Here is an 11,065-nt window from a genome sequence, read left to right on the forward strand (position 1 = left end):
ACACACACACACACACACACACACACACACACACACACACACACACACACCACACACACACAAATAACATAAAGGAGAACAAATTTACTTCTTTTGGTGGATGTGTCCCACTTTGTATGATTATTATATAATGCCATTCTGATATTATTAAACTAATAAATAAGGAACATATCAAACATAGCTGATTAATTCCAGTATCTCTGCTGCTTATGTGTCATATGGTAGAGACTAAAACCAAGCCCTTAGTAATTTATCTGTTCAGGAAGAAAACCCCAAAGTAGCTGACAGCTAAAAACACAATACCAATTGTATCTTTCTAAATTCTGGAACTGATCTGAGGCATTGAGTATTATTTTTATTTTTTGTGCTATGTGGATAAAATGCAGGGCAACTTGCTAGGCAAGTACTCTGCTCTAGCCAGGAACTGACCTTGGCAAGGCGACATAAAATAGTTTTCAGAAGAGAGCAGTCTCCACCATGAGACAGAAACATAGATGCCTGGGAAGAATGATTGGTTGCAGCTATGGTAACTATTAACAAGACTAATGACACTCTATTATTAGATAAATGTAACGGAGGGGTAATTGTGTGGACTTCAATTATTTCTGACATGAGGGACCTGGGCTGGTTTTTGTTGTTGGTATTTGTTTGTCTTAAATAATCAAAGGTGTGACAAAGTCAACAGAAAGACCTCAAACTTATTCCTATTTGATCGGATTACACAGAATTTAAATAATAATCTTTACCATCCCTTATAATAATAAAATATCACAAGACCAGTTTCTCTTTTTTTATTTCTTTATTAATTTTTTATTTTTTAGGGACAGAATATCCCTCTGTAGTCCAGGCTGCCTGGAACTGACTAGTAGCCCAGGCTGGCACCCAAGTCTTGGCATTCTTCCTGCCTCAGCCTCCTGAGTGCAAAGGTCACAGGGCATGAATAACCATGCTGAGTTTCATCATTCTAGTACAGAGAAAAAATTCCTTTTCTTACATTAATATAGCAATTACGAATAAAGGATACATTTTCTTCTTCCCTCCCTCCTTCCCTCCCTTTCTTTCTTATTTTTGAGACAGGGTCTTTCTATGAAGCTCTCTTTGTCTGGGAACTCACTATGTAGACCAGGCTGGCCTTAAACTCACAGAGATCGCTTATCTCTGCTGGTATTAAAGATGTGCAACACTAGAACCAACTAAAAAGTTTTGTAAGGCTACTTCGTAGAAATACTAGCATATTTCATTGTTTTACTTCAGATTCAGCATCTGTAACCAACGTGAACCGAATTTTCTTTTTTCTGAAGTTTCTATAAGCCTCTCACTCAGTTTTTGTCTTTTAGTTATCATTCACATTCTGGCATATTCAGTTTCATTGATAATTCCAACCATATTTATCATATTTGTAAATTGAAATATTCATGTTTCAGTTCTTAGTATGGCTCAACAATCTCTATAAAGCACAACTATTATCCAGTGTTTCCACCTCCTGTTTCCTCACAGAGGTAGCTCTGGACAAACACAGTGTGAAGTGTAGAACCATCAAGCCAGCCAGCAAAAGTTAAAAGCAAGCATAATAAAACTACCTATGGTGACCTGTCCCTCCTACAACAGATAAGATGATAAAAGAGCCACATTGATAAAACCCAAAGATGTTTTCATTCTCAAGCATACAAAAACAATAAACCAAGATGTGTGTGTGCGTGTGCCTGTATGCCTGTGTGCAATGTTTTTGTATTCTTGCTTCCTAAGACATAAATGAGTGGCTATGGCACATGGCTTGGGCTGGTAGAAGACACCCAGTGGCCTGCCAGGCATGTGACCCACCTGGAGCAGTAGCCACTATGATGTTCAAGTATATGGTGGAGAGATGGGAGAGAAAGAGAAGCAGAATGATTTGCACACTGTGAAGAGAAGTGGAATGGGAGACTCAAGCATGGAGAGGAGTAGCCTGACATGAGTAGCCTGCCCTGCCACTTGACACAAAGTTGAAGTCCTGGCCCCAAGCTACCACTACTTTGGTCTGTGTCTAACACGGCTCATATTATCACCAAAGGCTATGCGCATGTTCCTGGTCTGGGCAGACACCTGGAACTATGGTTGATGTCCAAGGGTTGCAACAGAGCTGGCCCACCTCTCACCAGCTGCAGCACTCAAGAGTGGACCCTGTACCTCACCTGGGCAGCACAGTAGAGCTGTCTCTGGTGGTGGGGCACTGGTGAGTCAGCCTGAAAGTCTGAGCTCAGGAGACCTGGCCCTGCCGCTTGCCAGCTGTAGCATTGGATGAGCTAGCTGGGGCAGTGCTGGACAGCTTACACCCCAACCTTTACTCCATCTATGAACTGCTGGAGCACACGAAGGGGCTGGTCCTACAGATCCAGTGCTGCAGGATCTTCATAATGCACACAGGCTATCTGAGAGGAGTGCCAGAGGATCCAGTATAGATAGCGTAGCAGAAGCCAGAGGCCCGAATGAATCTTTTTTTTTTTTTTTCAGAGCTGAGGATGGAACCCAGGGCCTTGTGCTTGCTAGGTGAGCGCTCTACCACTGAGCTAATTCCCCAACCCCATTTTATTTTAAATCCCCAACCTGAATGAATCTTTATTCATAACTGTATCAGGATGAGTAGTTCCCATTTTACTGCTTTATAATTGAAGAAAGCAAGACATTTATGATTCTTTAGCTAATGACACTGCTAAATGGAAAAGACCAGATTTTTGGCTCTAGCCTTGGGTCTTGCATCATCTCAAGAGCGAAGCCTTCAGTCATGGCAGGACATATTCAGTTACTAGTTGTTCACCTGAAGGACCCCCCCCCCACACACACACAGTGGCATCCTGTTCCAGTAATAAAGGAACGTTCTATATCGTGATTCCCTCTAACATTTAGAATTGGATTGCACTCGTTCTGAGGACCACCACCTTCTCTGTTGATCAAAAATGACTCTCAGAATTTTCCTCCAGTCACTTTCCATGTTCATCCTTTGTTCTCATGGCCCTGGGTCTAAGGCTTCTGGTAATGGCATGTCATTTCTGCTGACCTCATCTCTGAGTCAGAGGAAATCGGGTGTGTGGGGAGAGAAAAGTCAAGGCTGATACCAGATCAAATGTCAGCCAGGGCAAGTCAGTGTGGTTCTAATACGCACTAGAAAAAAGAAGAAACTCCAGTTTTCAAGGCACAGGTAGCCTCTGCCTGGGTACCCCGCCCTCCCTAAGGGTGAGATGGGAGGAAATGCTATAGAATTAGAAGATGAATGGAAGTCTGATACAGTTTGCAACGTTAGTCCAAGGTAGAGGCAGTCGGATCTCTGGAGGGCAGCTTTGTCTACATAATGCATTCCAGGACAACCAGGGCTCTCTAGAGAGAACTAAAAAGTCTCCTTCACTCCATGGATCATAGAGGACTATACAGTCAGGCAGGAGCCTGCAGACTTAGCACTGTCATTCGGGGAAGTGGGTCATTAACAGAGGGAGTGGCAAGTCTCTCACCAGAATTCTAATAGGGTGTTGATTACCTTGGACTTTTCATGTTATCACAAAATAAACAATGCGTGGAGGTGTGTTATGGCAGGCCACCAACTAGCTTCACACTGAGGCTTTTTACTCTGTCTTTACAAGAGGGTTAGCGCTACTATCCCAGCTGAACAGAACAGAGAGGCAAACAAAGGGTCTTACACTCAGGATTCTGTACCGCCTGGATCCAAACTACTGTTGGAAAGGAAAGGATCTTGAGACCTACTGTAGGCTAGCCCCTCTGTTTACCACACAGAGGGCGGAAGTCCCCCTCCCGAGAAACGAAGTGACTTGTTTAAGGCTACAGGCTGAGTGTAATGCTAGGTGCCTCACAGTTCTGAGTTCCTCTTCTTTACGGCAGTCCGGGGGAAGTTGGGAGGAGCGGAGCAGGCTTTGCGCTGAGGCTGGGGGCTCAGTCTTTCCGGGGCGGTCCCCAGCAGCGGTGCATTCCAGAGTCGTCCGTGCGTGGCGCGCGGGGTGCTGAGCACGCATCCCAGCCGCTCCTGCGCGCTCCCGGGCCTGGAGCCCGGGCACGATCTCGTCGCTAGCGGGGCTGAGGTTCCTGAGCTGGGGTCGCTTGAGGATCCCTTGAGATCCTAGGGACCCAGAAAAGCACCGGTTGCTGCTTGTAATCCTGAGGATCGGGATCGGATCTGAGGTGAGTGAGATCGAAGAATGTCTTTTGTGAGCCTCCAGCTGAACGGAGGTCTCCGGGATTCTCGACCTGCCCTCGCGTTGCCCTCACCCGGATGCCCTCTCCTGCCTTGCTACTTCTGAGTTTCTTTTCCTCACCTGGGTCTCTTACCTCTGCTCTCAGCCCTAAGTTCTAGCTACCTTCTGCCCACATTCTTGGGCCTCTTAGCAGGCTGTGGCTTGGGTGGGTGAGCCCCGGCCCACTCCTAGATGGGTTTCTCTGGGGTTTGCTCGGCTCCTGCCTTCCCGTTCTTCCCTAGACTCCTCTGCTCTTGCTCATCGGTTGGGTGTCCTGCTCAACTTCTGAGGCGGGTGCGTCTGAGCACAGCGCAGGGTTTGGGCAGCACCACAAACAACAGGTCATCAGAGTTTGGAATATCTGGAGTCGGTAGTTTGTCCTTAGGACGGGTGGGTTCTGGTCTCGGTAACTAGTAACTAGAGGCGTCTAGTTAACTTCATCATCGTCTCTGTGAACGGTTTAGTCACTGTGGAATGGGGAGAACATCCTTTTCAGTCTTGAACCAAATGAAAAGTATCTTGGAGAGGGACCTTTCTTCTCTAGGCTTCCTTCTCCGTGTTATCTGGTCTGTTAGAAGTTAGTGTTACTGGTTCCCGTGCACCACTCAGCCTCTCTCCAATTCCTTGTGTAGGGAAAGTCTATCTGTTCTCATCTCTGAGGCACGCCCAGGACCTGGCACAGGGCCTGTTAGACAGTAGGCGCTCGGGACAGTTCACCGAGTAAACGATGGAAAGTGTGAACCATCCACATCTGTGCAAGTGTCGGGGAATTTTCTGATCGAACCATCTGAATGGGCTTTTATGCAGCTCTGTTTGCTGTTTTTCGTGACTAGCAACATCCTGTGGCTGCATCTCTGGTCTGTGGGCAGACCGTGAAAATACTTAAACTGTTCAAAGCCCTGTGTGGAACTGCTGTCATTCACTCCTGAGAGATCTGAGATTTCTGCTGTGATCTGCTGAGTGGCTCGGTGGGTAAACAGTCTGAGGGAACAGAATGCCTCCCCTAGGATGAGATGGAAAGAGCAGTTTCCTGGGGTACCAGGAGATCTCAGAGTGATGACTGGCCCATTTCCCTTCTTCGTATTCAGTCGTTCTCATCTGTAAAATGAGGAACTAGGGTGGGAAGGATGCCTGTTGGTTTGTGGTAACCACAGCCATGTGTTCTTTAGGTTGTGTAAGACACTGCTGTCTGAATGCAACAAGAAAGCCCAGTGGAGTTTTAGGCTATTGCAGACTTCTGTGGTGAGAATTGAAAAAGCCAGTGTTTTTCTGTACCTTCCTGGAGTTGTGACTCACACTGTAGGGCAGCATGTCATGCTATATGGAGTCTCTGAAGCTGACCCCTCAGGACCTCAGATCTTTGGGTCTGTTGCACAAAAAATTCTGGGGATTTCCCCTCCGTCCCTAGAAGGGAGAGAACGCCATGTAATGCTGTGCAAGGGATCAGAGACACAAACCAAAGTACAAACTGTCTGGGTCAGAGGCTGGACCCCTGTGGGTGACTGTAAGGGGCTTTCCCAGTTGTGCTATGATTTCACCTTAAAATCTGTTTCTTCTGAATGGATTAAAACATACAAATGAAGTGGATGTCTCCAAGGAAACAGGGTCTTTGCTTTGCTTGGTCTTACACTGGTCTTACTTCAAGTTCAATATAAATATAAATACCAGTAAACTCCCCACCCCTATGCTTTATAGGAGGGGGGTGGTCTGAATAAGAATGGCCCCCATAGGCTCATATAATTGAATGCTTAGTCACCAGGGAGTGGAACTGTTTGCAAAGGCTTAGAAGGATTAGGAGACATGGCCTTATAAGAGTAGGTGTGGCCTTGTTGGAGGAAGTGTGTTGCTTGGGGTGGGCTGTAAGATTTGTAAAGGACATGCCTAGCGTGTCTATCTCTGCCTGCTGCCTACAGATCAGGATGTAAAGCTCCCAGCTAACACTTGAGCAGCATGCCTGCTTCCTGCCGTGCTGACAGTGAACTAACCCTCGGAAACGGTAAGCCAGCCCACAATTAAAGGCTCTTTTGGATAAGAGTTGCCTTGGTCATGGTGTCTCTTCACAATAGTAACTAAGAGAAGGAGTAAATGCTGCCATTGCTGCACCCTATGGTACTCCAGCCCCCTAGCTTGGCCACACATTCTGAATGATAGAATAATCTTACTTGACGTTCATTGGTTTAGGCTTCCTGTGATCCAGGCATAAGCTGTGATCTCAGCTTTTACACATTCTTTTTCATTTAGTCTCCACTATGATCCTATTAGGGAAGGACTGTCATTCCTTCCCTTTAATAGTTGAGCAGACTGAGCTCTGGAGAAAATAAGTCATCCACAGTGTCACAGGAAGCGACCCGGTATAGTGTGATACTGATACCAGACAGTCTGGCCTCAGCATCTGGCCTACCAACTTCTCCAAATCCTGTAGAAACAGGGATCAACTCTTGCATTAGCTGCAGGATGGCATGGGAGAAGTTAAGTAAGAATTCATTGGCAGGTATTCTTGTGGATCACTAGGGACTCTCAACCCCTTAAAGTTCTTCCTGGAGGTAGAAGGTGAACCTCAAGAAAGACCAGGTTATTCAAAGCCGAACGCACAGCAGCCAAGGGGGAAACAGATCAGAGTTAGAACCACCTGCGGATAGATAAAGGCAAGCCTGACTTGAACTGTATATTTACAGTTTTGGTTACAGATAGATATAGTGACATTATCCATTTATTTGGATTTTGATTGGCTGACTGGATATGACCCACTATACAGGATCAAGGAAAGGGAGCAGCACAGGGAGGAGGAGAAAGAGAGAAAAGAAAACTGTATTTCCTGAATTAGTTTGAATCAATAACGACAAGTGTCTGGCATGTGTTGCTATGTCTGCCCCCTGCCTCAGGCAGACACTGCTAATCAGCCGTTGTACTTCACCTTCTTGGGGGCCCCAAATCCTTAACTTCTTTCTTGGTCTCCTAGACTTCATTTAATGGCTCTAGCCCCTTGTATTGATCATCCTGAGATTGGATTAATTCACTTCATACGATCATCTCCAATTACATTCATACTCTATTCTTTGTTTCACTCTTTTCTGCATTTTTATTAATGATCTTCAACTGTAGAGCATCCTGGAACAGGGGATGGGGCAGAGCTGTGTGTAGAGCATGGAGGGGCAGGAGGTGGGCGCAGCTGTGTGTAGAGCATGGGGATGGGGCGGAGCTGTGTGTAGAGCATGGGGATGGGGCGGAGCTGTGTGTAGAGCATGGGGATGGGGCGGAGCTGTGTGTAGAGCATGGAGGGGCAGGAGGTGGGCGGAGCTGTGTGTAGAGCATGGGGATGGGGCGGAGCTGTGCATGTGGCCGGATGGCAGCAGGGTGCACTGCCAATTTCCGAGAGCAGGCCAGACGCTCAGAATTTATCTTGTCCTTTGTTTCTAGTTTTTGACTGATATCAAAACTGAGGTACAGTCAGAAAGAGGAATTTGCTTAGGAGCTAATCGTGCACCGTTAATCATTTCCCATATTTAGGACTGGGGAGAGAGCTCCCGGAGAAGCATTCCTCATGCAAGAATGCGGGTTTGAGTTTGATTCCAGAGTCCGTGCAGAAAAGGCCAGCAGGGTGGCACGTGCTTATAATTTCAGCACTGGGGAGGTGGAGACGGGTGGATCCTTGAGGTTTGCTGGCATGTGTACACATTCTCATGCACAGTTACAAACCTGTGTACATGCATACAACATTAAAAATAAAATAGAATACAGCGCTGGCTAGATGGCTCCGCTGGTAAAGGTACTTGCCATGCATGCTGATGACCTGAGTTTGAGTCTAGGGACCCATGGTGAACGGAGAGGACTGAGTCCCCCAAAGCTGCTTATTACCCATACATGTGTGATGTACTGTGGCATGCACAGTCCCTCCCTCCTATAACAATAAATAAAAATGTAAAGAATAAGTAAAAGACAACATCATCATCAACAACAACAACAACAACAACAACAAAACCCAACCAAACAAACCAAAAACCCAAATCCTTCAACTCCAGTTCATGAGACTTAAATCTGTCAGCTTCGGACACTTTAATTCAGTGATCGGTCGCTCCACAGGTCAGCATCTGCTTGGGGCCCATGAGAGTAAAGTCAGACACCAGCGGGTCGTTGTTCTGGAGGCTCTAGGGTGAGACATTTCCTTCCTTGAGTCATTGACAGAATTTTTACTCCCTTGGGTTGTGGGCCCAAGGTCACCATTTTCTTTTGAGCTGCAAACAGAGGGCCAGTTCCTGCTTCTGACAAGCACTGCAGCCTTTGGCTGTCAGCAGCCTTTCTCTTCATTCAAACCAGCAGTGAATCAGTAAGTCCCTTCTCACCCAGTGGTTCTCAACCTGTGGGTTGTGACGATTTGGGAGAGTTGATTGACCCTTTCACTGGGGTCAGATATCCTGCATACCAGATGTTTACATTAAAAATCTGAACAGAAAATTACAGTTATGAAGTAGCAATAAAAATAATTTATGGTTGGGGGTTTCCACAACATGAAGAACTGTATTAAAGGGTTGCAGCGTTAGGAAAGTTGAGAACCACCCCTTTCGTGACCTTCCACTTGACTTTTAAAGGGTTCCTGTGATACACTGGGCCCACCTGGATATTCTAGGATACTCTCCCATATCAATGCCCTGCAGATGAACTACATCTGCAGACTCTCTTGCCTTTGTTCTCACAGCCCCACCCTGTGAGTCATGATTCCTTTTCAAGGGACCAAGACATTGAAATCTTTTGGGGGCCATTTATCTGCATTCCGTACATGTGGAACATTCTTTGGGAAAGTGGCTGGTTTAGTATTACACAGTGAGGCAGAGGCTTAGCACCCCACTCTCTGCTCTGCCTCTGCCACAGAGGCCCTGCATCCATGGAGCTTCCCCTTCATCAGCTGGCACACAGCAGTACTCAAGTCACTGTCAAGTAATGAAGGATGGTCCTGCCTTCAAGAGGATGCTGTGGATGTGGCCCGTGTTTTCTTTTCTGCTGGGTTGCTCTTGGTTTCTGAAACTGTGATTGGCCGGTCAAATGCAGTCTACATTCAGTCTCAAAGGGCTCTGTCTACTTTTCTGATGTCTGAAATAAATATCCTGTGTTTTTCCATTTTCTGGCCACAGAGGAGCAGAAACCCAAGCCATAAGCAGGTCTGTAGTCCATTAGGAATTTTGAAGAAGTAAGGTCAGTCTGGGTGAGATGGTAACCGAGTGCCCCTTCAGGATCTTGGAACATTAGAGTAAGGTTTCTGATTGGATTCATGTCACACTTTTGATATTTTGTGTGTGCCTCGTTCCTTCCTTCCTTTGGCTCATTTATTTGGAACAAATTTCCCTGGTGAAATGATTATGCCAAGCTGGCAAATGTTTGAGGCTAACTGTTACACAATGGGAAGAGAGCTGCCAGTTCCAAGCTTACTAGGTGGCTGAGACGTCCTCATGCTGGACATGGTATGGGAAACTCCTCTTCTTTCACCAGCCTCCCTATCCTTTTCTGGGAGCAGAGAAAGCCTAACATTGCGGGCACCTCCATCCGTGCCACCCTACTGTTGTAATTTATGTCCATCAGTCCAAGCCTGTTGACAGGAGGAAATCCTACGGGACTTGATTCTAAAAGGCTGGCCAGTCCCCTGTTAGGTACAGAGTGGACTGGGAGGGAAAGAAGCCCCTACAATCCTTGAATGTACAGCCCAAAAAATGATGGAATCAGAAGCTGAAGTTTGTTTTGGAGATATGGTCCAACTTAGACGGCTATTGAGACTTTTGCAGGAGTCAGGTTTCTTTTTGGATCTCTTCTGCTAATTAAGTTCCATGGATTGGGCCCAAATGTGACATACCTAGTTTCCCATTTGGTTCTTTCTTCAGTCTTACATTATTGATCCCATGATGTGCTGGGCGCTGTGGTAGATGTTGATGATGTGGCTGTGGTAGATGTTGATGATGTGGCAATAGACAAAACACAGGGCATCCATTCTCATGAGCTTCCGTTTGAGGAGATCAAAGGGATAAGACTTTAGCCTGTTAGGTGTAAAATCCAATAAAAAGGAGTCAACCAGTGCTGAACAAGCTGAGGTTAGATTGTGAAGCATGCATGCAGGGTCTGGGAATGTGGATCAATTGATAGAGGGCTTGTCTACCATACACTTACCCTGAGTTCAATCTCCAGTACCACATAAACTAGTAATGGTGTGTCACATGCCTGTAATCCTAGCACTCAGGAGGTGGAGGCTGAACGATGACCTTGAAAAAGGCCAGTGAGTTTGAAACCAGGCTACTCGAGCCCCTGTCCCATGTAAGCAAAATAGGCCTGCTGAGATGGTTCATCTGTTAAAGGAGCTTGTTGGGCAAGACTTGAAATCTGAGTTCGATTCTTGGAACCCATGTAAGGTGGAAGGAGAGAACAGACTCCACAAATTTGTCCATTGATCTCTATGTGATTACGTGGGACATGTGTCCCATTATTGTGTGTTTGTATGTGTGTACCCACAGAAACCAACCAACCAACCAACCAACCTCTCCAGAAATTGTGTGAAGAAAATAAAATTATGAGATAGAAGAAATAAAAAATAATATAAACGATGAGATAGAAGAATGGCTGGTGAGTGCCACTGGTATTTTAATAAGTGTGACTTTAGAAAAACTTTGGGACATTTTGTTGGTATCAGGCCCGAACCCAGTGACATCACATCTACGTGATCCAACATCATCTGAGAGAGTGTCCGCACCAATGGTGGTAGGGGACGTCTCAGCGGACCCATGCCGAGGCAGCTCTTCCCCCTAAGGGACCAGTCACACACCAGGATAACAGAGAATAGAGTTTATTCAAGGCATGGGGAGGGGAGCCAG

General features: G+C 46.2%; 1 protein-coding gene across 1 annotated transcript in view; it reads left to right on the forward strand.

Moving 5' to 3' along the window:
• Nucleotides 1-4,033: 4,033 nt before the first annotated feature.
• Smim3 (small integral membrane protein 3) overlaps nt 4,034-11,065 on the forward strand; it is a 25,918-nt gene continuing 18,886 nt past the window's right edge. The window contains exon 1 of the mRNA XM_028774277.1: nt 4,034-4,164. The gene's annotated coding sequence lies outside the window, so the exon portion shown is untranslated. The remainder of the gene's footprint in view (nt 4,165-11,065) is intronic.

This window comes from Grammomys surdaster, unplaced genomic scaffold (genome assembly GCF_004785775.1).
Source record: "Grammomys surdaster isolate TR1022 unplaced genomic scaffold, NIH_TR_1.0 239, whole genome shotgun sequence".
NCBI lineage: Eukaryota > Metazoa > Chordata > Mammalia > Rodentia > Muridae > Grammomys > Grammomys surdaster.